Raw genomic sequence first — 15002 nt, 5'->3', positions numbered from 1 at the left:
ATGTTCGAGTCTTGGTTGGTTCCTAGTCCATGATTTTTCCTCAAAGAAAGGCAATGAGCCCTTGAGACCGGCCAAATGGACCTAAGAACTATATGGACTGACCGCCAAGAGCATGGAGTCAGTCACAAGCTAACCCATGCCAGACACCCTGTGAACGGGAAGCCAGGGCCCCACTCGAACTAGCCCAGTAAAACAGTTCACCGAGCACCATGTTTTGTCCATCACAAAGATGAGTCAACCCTCGACTGGACCCCTACTATGCACTGGGGGCTCAAGGAAAGTTTGGCTCGCAAAGAGACCGAACGCGCGATCACAGTACGACTGATAGACCGATCCGATCCTAGGGACCGGAATCAAGAAAAACCTTTCCTGACCTCCCGAAATCCTATGGTTACATGCCCCTAAGAAGACTGATCATGACAAAAGGGAACCACCACCCTACCAAGGACATGCCACTGGGCTACAAAAAGAAGGGCTAAGGCCCTCAGAGTCCTCCAATCCTAAAAAAGCCTCCAAAGGAGTACTCTACTCCTCCATAGGCTCAGGGGCTACTATCGGGTATCTATATTAGGGATACCCAAAGCAAGGAAGTTAGCACCCACACTGACTTCACCTGAATGGGGCAAGACATATTAAAAAGTCTCGCTCGACCCCAAGGCCATGGGCTCTGCTTCGCCCGACCCCAAGGCCTCGGGCTCCATCTCACCCGACCTTGAGGCCACGGGCTCTGCCTCGCCTAACCCCAAGGCCGTGAACTCCATCTTGCCCAACCTTAAGGCCGTGGACTCCATCTCACCTGAACCCTAGGATGTGGGCTCTATCTCGCCCAACCTCGAGGCTGTAGGCTCCATCTCGCCCAACCCATTGGGTTCGCGCTCTGTCTCACCCAACCCCTTGGGTTCGTGATCTGTCTCACCCAACCTTGAGGCCGCATGCTCTGTCTCGCCTAACCCTTGGGTTCATGCTCCATCTCGCCTAACCCCTTGGGTGCAAGCTTTGTCTCGCCTGACCCCTCGGGTGTGGACTCTGTCTCATCCGACCCTAAGGATGTAGGTTTTATCTCATCCAACGGGGACCCATACCACCACCAACCACTTCAGGTCCAAGCATATGGACCTGGGTCAAAACTCTAACACTAGGGAAGAGTTTGGCACACCTTGATGTAACCCATGGTCATGATGGGCTATACCTAAGGATTCACATCAAGAACAACGTCGGGCATGCCGGTGCTATTCTGCCTAACCCTCGTACGAACGTTGACAGGCACATCAGTTCACCACGATGTCTGCTGGGATAGAATGGAATGCCATGACCAACAGATGATGCCTGTGCATGGTGCCAGTGATGAACAGGGCCATGATGTGGAGCCATCCCTGATGACATCTATAGGATTGGCGGGACCCCACATGAAGGAGAAGAAGGACCCAACGATCCTGGAAGCCTTCTTCTCCCTCTCGTTATTCTCCTTTTCCTTCGCTGTAACCCACGCTATCCCTTCGCCTATAAAAGGGGAAGTAGGGCACCCCATGAGAGGGGATCCATATCCACATGAGATCGAACCACAAGATAAAAACACAAGAGCATGGCACGAGCACACGCCTGAGCAGCAATCGAGCTCTCAGCACCCGTTCACTCCTTTCACCAGAGACTTGGGATCCTTTCCCTCTATTGCCTATTTGTAACCCCTACTACTAAACCAAGTGCTAGGAACACGAGCAACAGCAAACTAGACGTAGGGACGTTTCACCCAAACTAGTATAAACCCTTGTGTCCTCCAAGCACACCATCTGAGCCAGACGCGTAAATACAAATTTACTCATTGGTGGTCCTAAAACACCGACACTTTGCTTCTTGGCTTCAAGTCTTTGCTGCTCCTTCTTCTTTTCTCTTGCTTCTCTTTTTGCTTTTCTTACAGGCCTTTCTTTTTCTTCTTTCTTCATCATTTAAAGCTTTCTCGGCATCGGTAACCTCAAGCTATGGGAGTGTAGTGTTGCTTGCTGTAGAAGCACTTAGCTCGCTGCTGTTGGTGTCATGCATGCAGCTCCACATCCTCTAGGATCAACATCAACAGGCTTCACACCACTAGTACCACCTTCGAGCTCCATACCTCATGCGGTAAAGCGCTCATGAGGTAACCTGCTCTGATACCACTTGTAGGATCTTTGGTTAGCATAGAGGGAAGATGAATAGGCCTATCAAAACAAAACTTGAACTTTTGTCAATTTCAACCCGTGGCACTGCCGCTCTGAGACCACGGCACTACCACTCTATGGCACTACCACACCTGCAGACAACTTCGAGGCACAATTCAAAATCTATCAATAGAAACTTAGATCAGAGAGATTACTAAGCTTTCTGTAGGTATATGGATTACAGATCAATAGCTAGAAGTGGTAGAAACACCACACAGAAGTAGATCGGCCTCAAACCTTAGAAATTACCTCAATAAAAATATGAAATGCAAGTAAAGTAAATTGAACACAAGGTGACACAAGGATTTATTGCGTGGTTTAGCTCGCCACCAAGGCTTACCTAAGTCCATGTTGTTGAGGTTAGCCACTAAGGCTTTGGGCTTTACAACCCTTGCTCATTCTCAAGTCAAGAGGGTTAACTCTCGAGATGAGGGATGAGTTTACTAGCTTCAAGAGATGGTTACAAACCTCTCGGGGCTGCCACACAAGTTGGCAAGCTCCACGGGTGATGCTCTAGCTATCTAGGAGCCAAGCTCTAAGAGTAACAAACATAATCGCTGGCCAAAATGTGAACTAAGTGCCCTTTAGAGTTAGGGAATCAAAGGATCTGCTCTCTAATAAAGTTTGGGACCTTTTTCTCTCAAGGATTGATGGAGAAATCAATGGAGAAGCTTGGGAGCTCAAGGTCATCAATGGAGGAGAGAGACAAGAGTACTCTTCTATTTCTGCATGAACTGAACGGTTGGGAAGAAGGAGAGAGCCATTGGAGAGGGGTGGCAAAGGTATAAATGCCCCCAGCCCCAATGGTTAGTTAAGTCATGGTAGTGCCGTGTCTCAACTACGGCAGTGTCGCTCTATGGTAGTGCCTCTCTCTAGGTGCGGCACTACCGCACCAGGCAAGACTACAAGGGTGAAAAGTGAAGTGCTGACTATCTTGGCTAAGTAACTGAGGATGTATGTGTATAAGATTGAGCACTTGGTTGCACACTTTAGCTTTAGCATTGTGTCCCCCTTTATAGTACGGCCTTTCCTATACTCAAATTCAAAATCTAAAAAGAAATTAAACCTCCTTTGAGTTTGAAGCCCTCAACAATTGTAATTGGGGGCTCCTTCATTTCATATAATATCCTTAAATATTTATTCCCTGCTTGTCATCTCGATAAATCTCATTAGTCCTCTAATTGCGTGGTCATTATCACCAAAACCCATAATTAGGGCTTGATTGCACTTTCACATAGAAGCCGCAAGAGCAATGTTGGATGAATACAAGACTCCAACCAACTATTAGGCGGAAGCAGTCAACACGACGTGTCATGCCATGAACTGCTTATATCTTCATAAGAAAAGAGACAAGATCGCCTATGAACTTCTAACCGGTAAAATGCCCAAGGTGCATGTAACACCTCTAGGTGTTTTGACCTAGCACTAAAATTTGACATGTCATCATATGCATTGCAAAGCATTCATATAGTATAAAGTTTTGAATGCATTCACTAAATAAGGTTTATTTCATAATGTTGTTATTTCATGTGATGTGATTCAAAATCCTAAATAAAGATCATGACTACAAGGGTCAAAATTCATGTGATCATGTGAGGTCATGTGTCATTTGACTCAAATAACCCTAATGGGCCATGTTACTGGTCAAAAATCAAAATTTAAGTAAAAGGAAGACAAATCAAATTTGAATTCAAATTCAAATTATAAAAGTCCTTTTTGCCCCTTTTGACTAATTCAAAATCCATGTGGAATTTGGGGTTGAGGCAAAAAGCAAAGTTGGAGATTATTTTATGTAGATCAACTTTGGTATTCAAAGTTTTTCAAGTTTACATATAAAATTTGGAATAATTTTGAAATAATTCAAATGCTCAAATGCACCCCAAATTCAAATTTCAAAATAGGAGGCAGAATTTGAAAATATTCCTAGAAGCAAAGTTGTAGAGTTTGAAAATTGAACAACTTTCATTTTTGGAGATTTTCAACTTCTTTAGAAAATTTGAGAGTAATTTGAAAAATGTACTCAGTGGTAGTTCTATAAATAGTTCAAAAATCAAAATCCACCTCTCTGCTTGCCGCCGACGCCACGTGGATGTCGCCGCCGATCAGATTTCGCCGCTTCCACGTGCCTTGACACGCAGCTGGTGCCATGGTGGGTCCGTTCGTGCGCTGTCGTCACCGGGCAGTCCCTTCCTAGCTATAAATAGCAACAGTCGCCACCGTCGTCCTCGTTTTTCTCCTCTGCTCTGCTCCGCCGCTCGCCGTAGCCATCGTCGAGCAGTCTCCGTCGTGCCCAGCTATGCCAACACGATCACCTCAGTCTTGTGCTTCTCTACAACTTGTTCATGTCGCTTGAGTTGGCCGGAGTCGCCCGGTGCAACAGCTTCTTCCCCGAGCCCGGCCGGAGCTCCGCCACCATCGCCTTGACGTGGCCAGGCCATTCCAGACCGCCTCCGCCTTCACCAAGCCCACCAATGTGACCGTGGTGAGCTACTGAACATGATGTTCACTTCGCTTTTGACTCTACCTGCATTCTTGTTAGGGTTACGTCGTGAGCCGATGTGCTCGAGCCGCCATGGCCGGCGTGGAGTCTTCTCCGGTGTACCTTCTGCCATTCCAAGGACGGGGATGGGTTCGTAGGAGTGTGTAGATCATTTGGGTGAGGTCTGCCTCGCCGGAGCATCACTGTTGGTGCATTTTGGGGCTGGCCAGTGAGGGTAGCGCCGCCGTGAGCTGTATGAGTCGCTGACGGGTGGGGTCAGCCTGTCAGTGAGGAGGAAGGAGAAGAACAGTGAAATTTTGTATTTTCTGATTTTGAATAGTGCTGAATCTTTAGAAATTTGTAGAAAAATAATCATAGCTCCAAAAATTCTGAAATTTTGTGTGTAGCCTTTGTACATGCTCTAGTTTGGTTTAAAAATTTGAAACTTCAAATTTGAATATATTTTTAATGTTCAAATATTCAATCCATTAATTAATAAATGCAATTTCCATGATTTTTGTAGGCCATTGAATAATTCCAAAAATTATGAAATTTGTTTTGGTACACTAATTTGTCATAAGGAAGCTTACATAAAATTTTCAGGTCATTTGGAACAAGTTCATTTTTGGGCTTAATTCCAAATTAATTCAAAAATAAATAAAGACTAAACCCTAAGTGTTTGATTAGTGTCGGATCTTGTTTTGGTCATGTTTTGTGACTAGTAGGGTTTCAAGATCCATTTGGTCAAGTCACATGTGTGGTTCTTGGGGGTAGTATTGCAAGTTGGTTTTGTTGGCTTGCAACTAGTACCATGAAGGAAAATCGTATTCAGGGTGTTTTTACATTTCATGTACCGTGAAAGCATCATGTTTACATTATCATCATGTTAAAGCATATATTATCATTTCATGTAGAACCCGAGAGTGAAATGATTCTAGTGGAGCAAGTTCTGGAAGAATCCCCGGTTGTCACGGGATTTGATATTTGTGGTACTGATCCGGAACCCGAGGTCGTCAACGAAGGCAAGCCCCGGTTTATGCATTAAACCATTACCTTGTTACTTTGAAAAGTTTATCACCTATGTTACTTATTGCATTAAGTTGATTAATTCAAATGTTACCTACTTGATGCATTATCTACCTTGTTAATTGTTTACCATCCTTGAAGATATTTTCATTTACAAAGGCAGTAGATTGCTTAGTATGCTTTATGGTAGGCTTTCAAAGTAAAAGTTTTGATACAATCAAAGATGGCATACTGGCCAAAGAAAGAAAGAAGATAGAATGAACTAGAGACTAGTCGGGTGACTTATCTTGAATTTTGGGTAATGTTGCTGACTATGTCGCTTAAAGGCCACTCATTGTGGATCTTCTGAACGAGACACTTTGTAGTACTGGTCACATACTTTGGTAAGCCTACTTCAGGCTAATCCGATACTAAGACTGAATGCCCACGCACTGGGAGTGGAGAGATGGCAGGAGTAGCGTGTACCCTCGTGGCTGGAATGTGGCCGGATTTGAGGTGTGCTGTGCTCTCAGGGTGGCATGGAGACGGCTTAATATAGGAGGATCCGGTAGCGAGGTTGATATATGCAAGATTAAGTTCTACATATGTCGTGTGATAAGGAATCCCCAGCTGGGACTTGAATCAATTTGAATTGTCGATGCTCCACGGATATGGAGACTCGATTCATTACAGAAGCAATGCAGGACTGGTGAATTACTAAAATATGAGAAAGAATGGAATGAGAAGGAATGGAATATGGGAAATGTACATTCAAGTTTGAGATAATGAACTAAAAGGTCTTAGGGGTAAAATTTAAGAATAGGATAAATATAGTAAGCTTTTGGCAAAGGACTTTGAATTTTGCTACATACTTACCTTGTCCCAAACCCTTGCATCTCTAAAGTCTTCCACCCTATTACATCAGGGTTAGTCTTGTTGAGTACTTTTGTACTCAGGGTTTGTTAACCCTTGTTGTAGGTGAGTCAGCATGCGCAGGCTTATTTTGGTCCCTGCTGCATGTCCTGTGTTTGAAGTCAATGACGATGAGGAGTGATGAATGGCCTTTGGACAAGGCACTAGTTTGTATGATAAATAAAGTTAATATAATATTATCCCGCTACTATAGGTTGTATGACACTTATGGTATTGTAAGTTTGAAAACAACTAGGTTTGTAACTATGTTATCTTAAGACTTCCGCTATCTTTACTCTGGTATATATTTGAATAAACTGTTGTAATCTGCAATGTCTATGATTGGGATCCTGTTTGAAAAGAGAATCATGGATGATTCAGGTTTCCTGAGGACACCCGACAGACCTATTGAGTTGTTGGGAACTCGTGTACGCTATCCGAGGTCTGTTAAGACGACGATAGGTGCATGTGGGCCCGATTACTTAGGAGGTTCTGCCATAGTGCACTACTTTAGAGTTTTGGATCCAAGTGTTTTATAATTAACAATAAATCCAAAAGCTCAAAGTTTACACCAAAGGTTGATGAAGGTTTCATGCTTGGTTATGGAACTAACGAACATGGACATCGTGTTTTCAATAAAACCATCGGTTTAATTGAAATCGCGGTAGACTGCGACTTTTCATGAAACTGATGGCTCTCAAAAGGAGCAAGTCAATAGTTGAGATTGTAGGTAATGAATTAGCTCCACACAAAGCTATCAAGAAGCTTGCCATTGGTGAATTAAAGCCCATTGAAGTACAATATAAAGAGGAAGATACTATTGTGCATGTTGATCATGATCCAACCATTCATCATGTGTCATCCAATGAACATGGTGAAGCTTCCGCATCAAGAAATAATCAAGATGGAAGATCAAATGGTGCACAAGATCATTCACATGAAGATGGCGCTATCAATGTCAATGAGCAAGCTCGACCTCAACTCAACAATCAAGAAAGAAGTGAAGACAACCCTCCACAAGACCATGGTTTTGATCCTCAAATCAATCAAGACCATGATGGTGAAGATGATGGCCCCATCCAAAGATCAACTCAAGTGCCAAGAGTTCATCATTCCATTCAACGAGATCATTCCAGTTGATAACATATTGGGGAGCAATCGACGAGGGGTAACTACATGTTCCTGTTTAGCAAGTTTTTGTGAACATTACTTATTTTTCTCTCCTTTGGAACCTCATAGGGCGGAAGATGCACTTAATGATCTAGATTGGATGATAGCCATGCAAGACGAGTTCAACAACTTCACAAAGAAATGAATTCTGGTCCTTGGTGGAAAGGCCCAAGCAAAATGTGATTGGAACCAAGTGGGTCTTCTACAACAAGCAAGATGAGCATGGCATGGTGACAAGGAACAAGGCAAGGTTGGTGGCTCAAGGATTCACTCAAATTGAAGGCTTGGATTTTGGGGAGACCTATGCACCGGTGGTAAGGCTAGAATCAATTCGTATTCTACTTGCATATGCCGCTCATCATGATTTCAAGTTATATCAAATGGATATGAAAAGTGCATTTCTCAATGGCCCTCTATCTGAGTTGGTAGTATGTAGAGCAACCACCGGGCTTTGAAGACCCTAAGTATCCCAACCATGTCTACAAGCTTGACAAGGTGCTCTATGGGCTCAAACAAGCCCCTAGAGCTTGGTATGATTGCTTGAAGGATTTCCTACTCAAACAAAGGTTTGATATAGGAAAGGTCGATGCTACTTTATTTACTCACAAAGTCAATAATGATATCTTTGTTTGCCAAATATATGTCGATGACATAATATTTGGTAGTACTAATGTGTTTTTTTGTGAGGAATTTAGTAGGATTATGACAAATAGGTTCGAGATGTCCATGATGGGAGAGTTGAAGTTCTTTCTTGGATTTCAAATCAAGAAACTCAAGGATGACATGTTCATAAGTCAAACTAAGTACACCAATGACATGTTGAAGAAGTTTGACATGGACAAAGCCAAGCCCATCAAAGACACCTATGCCAACCAATGGACATCTTGATCTTGATCAAGGAGGAAAAGACGTCGATCAAAAAGTATATCGCTCCATGATTGGATCCCTCCTTTACCTTTGTGCATCTAGGCCCGATATTATGCTTAGTGTGTGCATGTGTGCGATTTCAAGCTAATCCAAACGAATGTCACTTAGTGGCTGTTAAGAGAATTTTTTGGTATTTAGTGCACACTTCTAATCTTGGCTTGTGGTATCGTAAGGGCTCCACTTTTGAGTTACTTGGCTATTTTGAATACCGGTTGCAAAGTAAATCGAAAGAGTACTATCAGGGACTTGCCAATTTATTGGTAGGTCTTTGGTGTCTTGGAGCTCTAAGAAGCAAAACTCCATTACTTTGTCCACCGCTGAAGCCGAGTATGTGGCGGCCGGTGCATGCTGTGCCCAACTACTTTGGATGAAGCAAACTCTCAAAGACTTTGGTTATGAGCTAACTAAGATTCCCCTTTTGTGTGAAAACGAGAGTGCTATTAAGTTGGCAAACAACCCTGTAAACCACTCTCAAACAAAGCACATAGACATCCAAGCATCACTTTTTGAGAGACCATAAAGCCAAAGGAGATATCGCAATTCATCATGTGAGCACCGAAAAGCAACTAGCCGATATCTTCACAAAGCCCCTAGATGAGTCAAGATTTTGTGCTTTGAGGAGTGAGCTAAATATCATTGATTCTCATAATGTGGCTTGATGTCTTGCACATACTTTGATTGATCTAGCTAGGAGAAAAGATTTGCAAAATTGTTGTGTGATGCTTTCAAAATCTATTTTATAATTTTCCTATGTGATTATTGCCTTGTAATGTTTGAATGAAATCTAGTCACACTGAAAATGCTAGTGTCCATCATATTTTTGTCCCACATGGCATGGTGAGTTCGAGCTAGGAAGTTTCTAAGTTTCCTAGGCGGAAGTCCTAGGTCCGCTGGAACTCCTCGACTACCGAAACTCCCTGACTCTTGCTGGAACTCCCAACATAGATCTAGGTTGGCCGCCTTTGACCACATTTTGTCTATCAGCATCAGCTTTGACCTAGGGTTAAAACCACTTTTGACTGCGGCCTGGTTCGGTAACTCGCTCCACTCTTTCCCCTCCCACCAGCCTACTCCTCGCTCACCCCTGCGTCGCCCCCACACCGCCCTTGTGCCGATGCTTGGCCACCGGAGGCTCCTGCCTGCCTCTCTGGCCACTGGGAGCTCCGATTCCACCCTCCCTCGATAGTCTTTTGGAAGTACCAATGCCGTCGTACCTTCCCTCCCCTCCCTTCCTTCCTTGGCGTGTTGCATCGATGAATCTTCTTCCTCCTCTGATTGAAGACATTCGTAGTGGTGTTTTGCAAGAGGATTTGCTCATGGACATTGTGGTCGCTATGGATTTCATTCTTCTCCCTTCTCCTTCCTTCTTCAAGGTACTAATCTTTTTGCCCTAACCCTAACCTCCAATGTACCTTGCATTTTGCCTCTATTCTTCTTCCCTCTCTTCTCCTCTACCTTCCTTGTGTGATTGATTGTCTCAATTTGGAGCACCATGAATGGGTTCGCCACCTTGTGTGTTGGAAGTCCCGACAACCGTCGAAAGTTTCGGCTACCAGAACTCCTAACTATGGCTGGAACTCTTGACTCCTTGGTTACCAATCCATTCATGTTTCTTCATTTATAGATGTTTGTTCACTTATCTTTGCCTTGGTTCTTAGTCTTGCTTCATTTTTCTTCGCAGCTATGGTGTCTGGTAGCGATGCAAGCCCTCCCCACTAACATGAGAAGCAGTCCAAGCACAACCAAGACCCTGCCAAATCCTCTTGGCCAACTAGACATACCAAGGCAGCATGCCTACGTAACACTGATGGTACTCATGGCTATGGCAGGGCCACTCGTGCTAGTGGCCCTCAAGCTCCAACTGCCCCTCCTCCTCTAGTGGATGCCGTGGCTTGGGAGTGGGTCCCCGGCATTGGCCACATACCCGCAGTGGATCTAGCCAAAGAAGCTTTGGATCAAGAAGGCTGCACCATTGCTCCAGAGGTGTTTCCTCACACACCTCCTCAAGGCATCACTTAGTTTGGGGAGATTCATCTTGTTCCCTTCCAAGGCCCCTTCCTACCATCCGAAAGCCTCAGCGCACACCCAATGATGCCAGTGGCTACACCCCTCACCTTCAAATTAACTATAGTCACAAGTTGTAGAAGCTCAGGGATATGCATGCACGACATCTCTATCAGGAAGAGGGCAAGGATTTGTGGATCGAGCATCGGTTTTGGCACCATTTTCATTTCAACTTCTATGAATTTTTGGTCTATTGCTGGTACCTCGAGAGCAAGAAGCGAGAGCCTCCGGTGCTTGAGATGAAGTACATTGACACCCTTAGTCTTGGTCGAATGCCTGAGCCAGAACTTCAATAGCTGGTCCATGATTTGAGGAGGATGGGACTTGAGCCATTGATGGAGTTCCGCAAGCCTTGGAACAACGAGATTATTTGTTAGTTCTATGCTTCCTATCACCTTGACATTCCCAACCACTTCATCCATTGGACCACTGAGGGCAAGCATTATAAGGTGGATTCTATCACCTTGATATGCATGCACGACATCTCTATCAGGAAGAGGGCAAGGATTTGTGGATCGAGCATCGGTTTTGGCACCATTTTCATTTCGACTTCTATGAATTTTTGGTCTATTGCTGGTACCTCGAGAGCAAGAAGCAAGAGCCTCTAGTGCTTGAGATGAAGTACATTGACACCCTTAGTCTTGGTCGAATGCCTGAGCCAGAACTTCAACAGCTGGTCCATGATTTGAGGAGGATGGGACTTGAGCCATTGATGGAGTTCCGCAAGCCTTGGAACAACTGAGATTATTTGTTAGTTCTATGCTTCCTATCACCTTGACATTCCCAACCACTTCATCCATTGGACCACTAAGGGCAAGCATTATAAGGTGGATTCTATCACCTTTTCTCACCTTCTTGGCTTTGGCAAGGAGGATCGCAAGCTACCCCGAATTTCTAACTTTTCCTAGCTTGCCATATCGGAGTATTAGTACATGTACATGGATGGTCATAGAGCTAACTGACAAGACAGTTTATCTGAAGCCACATTACTATGTGTTGAACAACATCCTTCGCCAGATTCTCTATCCCAAGGGTGGTGACTCCACTTTTCTTCGGGACGATTCTCTAGTGGTACTTGATTATTTTGGTGAGTCCATCACTAGTCCATCACCAAGTTCTCCATCAGTGAGTACATTTTGGGCATGATCACTTAGGCTAGTGAGGACATTGTGAGGCATTTCCCTTATGCTCCCTACATCATGTACATCATTGAGCAAGTGTTGGGAATCAAATTTCCCACCGATGCCCCTCACAACAAGCTCAAGATCTCCAACAAGATGTCCCTAAAAGCAAAGGAAGCACTCAAGGACAAAGGAAAAGGCAAAGGTGCTTCGGGCTCTTCCTCCTGTGCTTCTCCACCACGTGCTTCTTGCTCTTGCCATGCTCATAGTGAGGAGCCTATCTCCTCCTCCAGTGGTAAGCCTCCTAGTAAGTTCAAGTTCTTCATGAAGTACATGTTTGGGGCTTGTTGTGCTAGTGCTGAGCATGAGCAAGAGATGTTAGTAAGGATGCATCGGATTGAGCAGAAGCTTGACATTCACTCCGCTCCACCTCATGACTTGGAGCCCTTTTGTGATCCTTTTGAGCTCTGTGTTGAGGCTTGTGAGGAGTTCTATGGTGAGTCTTCTTGCCGCCGTGGGAAGCAGCAAGTTGATGAGGACGAGGAGTACCGCGAGGAAGATGACTGACGACGACGACGACGATGATGATGGTGGTGACCATGATGACGTCGAGGACTACAAGGATGAGTAGTCATTTCTTTCACGTGGCCTACCCCTTTTGGCACTTGTTGACAAAGGGGAAGGTTAGGCTTTGATCCTATTGTAATAAGTTAGTTGGTCGCTTGGAGCTTGTGAGACTTTAAAACTTTTAGCTTGTATTAACTATGTTGTGTGGTGGCACTATGTGATGGACAACTTTATATTTGTGTGTGATGGATGATTGTAGGACAAGTAATGTTTATGTTTCTATTCTATTAACTTGTGCTTGTCTCTACTTGTGATTGGTGGTTATTTTATTTTGGATGGCCATGTGTTGGTCAAAGTTTCTACTTTGTAATCTTGGCCATCATTTTCTTTTACTTGTTTGTGAATATATCATATCACATCGCATCTCCTTTTCACGAATATATATTTGTTCACACACTTGTTGCACCCCACGGATTATAAAATTTAGGGGGAGCTTTTTATCTTGGTATATGCAAATGATGGGTAAACGATCATCATTGAAATTCAAATTCATTGCATATATTGAGGGGGAGCTCTCCATAAATTTTGGGATTCAAAAGTTTTAAATTCTTTCATTCTTATAAAAGCCTAAGTTGATTGTCATCAATTACCAAAAAGGAAGAGATTGAAAGTGCACTTGCCCCCAATGTGGGTTTTGGTGTATTGATGATATCCTAAATTAGGGACTAATGAGATCTTAATGAGATATATTGCAGCTTTAGTTTCATGAAAGATTTAAAGAGTTGATCGAAGGTGAAATGGTATCCCTCAATTCTAGAAGTATAAAAGGCGGACGAACTCAAAACAGCTCTCTAAAGTTTTATTTCAAAGTTTTGGATTTAGGTATGTCGTACTATAAAGAGGGATGCAAGTTTAGGTGGTCTGAGGAAAGATAGAGTGCTCAAGCATAAAAATAAAATCAAAAGAGAGACACTCAAGCACCTCATGAACACCTAGATGTAGTTATTGGCCTTTTTCGCCATTGAAAGTCTCAGCATTCCCCGGGAGTTCCAGCAGTCAAAAGTGCTGACTCCCGCCGGGAGTCTCGACTGTCTTGGACTTAGTCGCCAGGCTCGGTTGGTCATCGGAAGTCCCAACGGGAGTTGGAAGTCCAGGCTATTTGAAGTCCTAGCAGCCAGTCAGGGAGTTTCGACTCTGGCCGAGCTAGCCCAGTTGTCTAAAAGTGTGAACAAGTGTTTTTAATAGGTGCCTGGAAGTTCTGGTGATCTGTGTTAGAACTTCCGACGTAGATCTGAACGGTTAGATTTTGCCTATGAGTATAAATAGCTCTCTCCTCTCTTCTAACTATTACCCTCCTCTCTTCTAACTAGTTACCCACTCATTCATTGCGACCTAACCCTGGCCAAAATAGCTCCCAAGCATTCATTGCTCCCCTCTCCTCTCTTCTTTGCTCCTAACTTCGATTCCCCTAAGGATTTAAGTGAAAGAAGAGTGGATTGAGTGAGACAATCACTTTGGCAAGCTTGAGCACTTGATTTCTTCATCAAGTCAGTTGGATTTGTGTCTATTACTCTTGGAGCTTTGCTCCTAGCCAGCTAGATGTCGCCCAAAAGCTTCCATCTTGTGGAAGAGCCTTGGGAAGTTTGTATTACCCTTGATTTCTTAGTGGAAAGCTCAAGTAACCTTTGTGGTTGCCTTGAGAGAGGCTAGGAGGTGGAAGAGACTCTGACCTTTGTGGTCACCTCAACAACAAGGACATAGAAGCTCCTTTGTGGGGTTGCCGAACCTCAGGATAAATCTGTGTGTCCCACGTGCTTGTTGTTGTGATTTGTGCTATCATATTTGCTTTTGGTTGTTTTCTCTTCTCCCCAAAGCTTCTCTTAGGGTTTGGACTTGATCTACAGAGTGAAGGTGTTTTGGCATCAAAGGAGCAACCCCAACGCTTCACCTTACCACTAGGAAGTGGGGTTGTAAGTTATCGAATTCACAAAGTTCAGTTTAGCTTGGATTGAGTAGTACACGTAGGAGTCGAAACTACTGGCTGTTTGCGCCGAAAGTTCCGATCAGTCGGAAGTTACGGCCCAAACTATCGGAAGTTCTAGCATTGACTGACAAGTTACGTTGAGTTTTGTATAGAAATTTTTAGATATGCCTATTCACCCCCCCTCTAGGCATTGTTTAGATCCTTTCAGGTGTTTTTGGCGCTCCACCAGGGAATAAGCCCAAGAACCCCTCACAAATCCATCGGGAGATGGTCACAAACAATCACCAACTCGTGCTAACCTCTTCAAGCTGCTCCAAGCCGTCTAGGTGGCGGCAACCACCAAGAGTAACAAGAAAACCGCAGCCACAACTGATCTCCCAAGTGCAACTAGATGCAATTACTCAAGCAAATACACTAAGAATCACTCCCAATCTCACTATGATTATGAATCAATAGAGGAGATGAGTGAGAGGTGTTTGCTTTAGCTCACAAGGATGTAAATGTGTAAGAGGGTGAGCCCAAGCCGTCCCTCTTCTATTTATAGAGCCCCTTCGCTCAGAGAGCCGTTGGGTTTAGTGGGC

Source organism: Miscanthus floridulus, chromosome 15 (assembly GCF_019320115.1).
Source record: "Miscanthus floridulus cultivar M001 chromosome 15, ASM1932011v1, whole genome shotgun sequence".
NCBI lineage: Eukaryota > Viridiplantae > Streptophyta > Magnoliopsida > Poales > Poaceae > Miscanthus > Miscanthus floridulus.
This window is presented reverse-complemented; position numbering follows the sequence as displayed.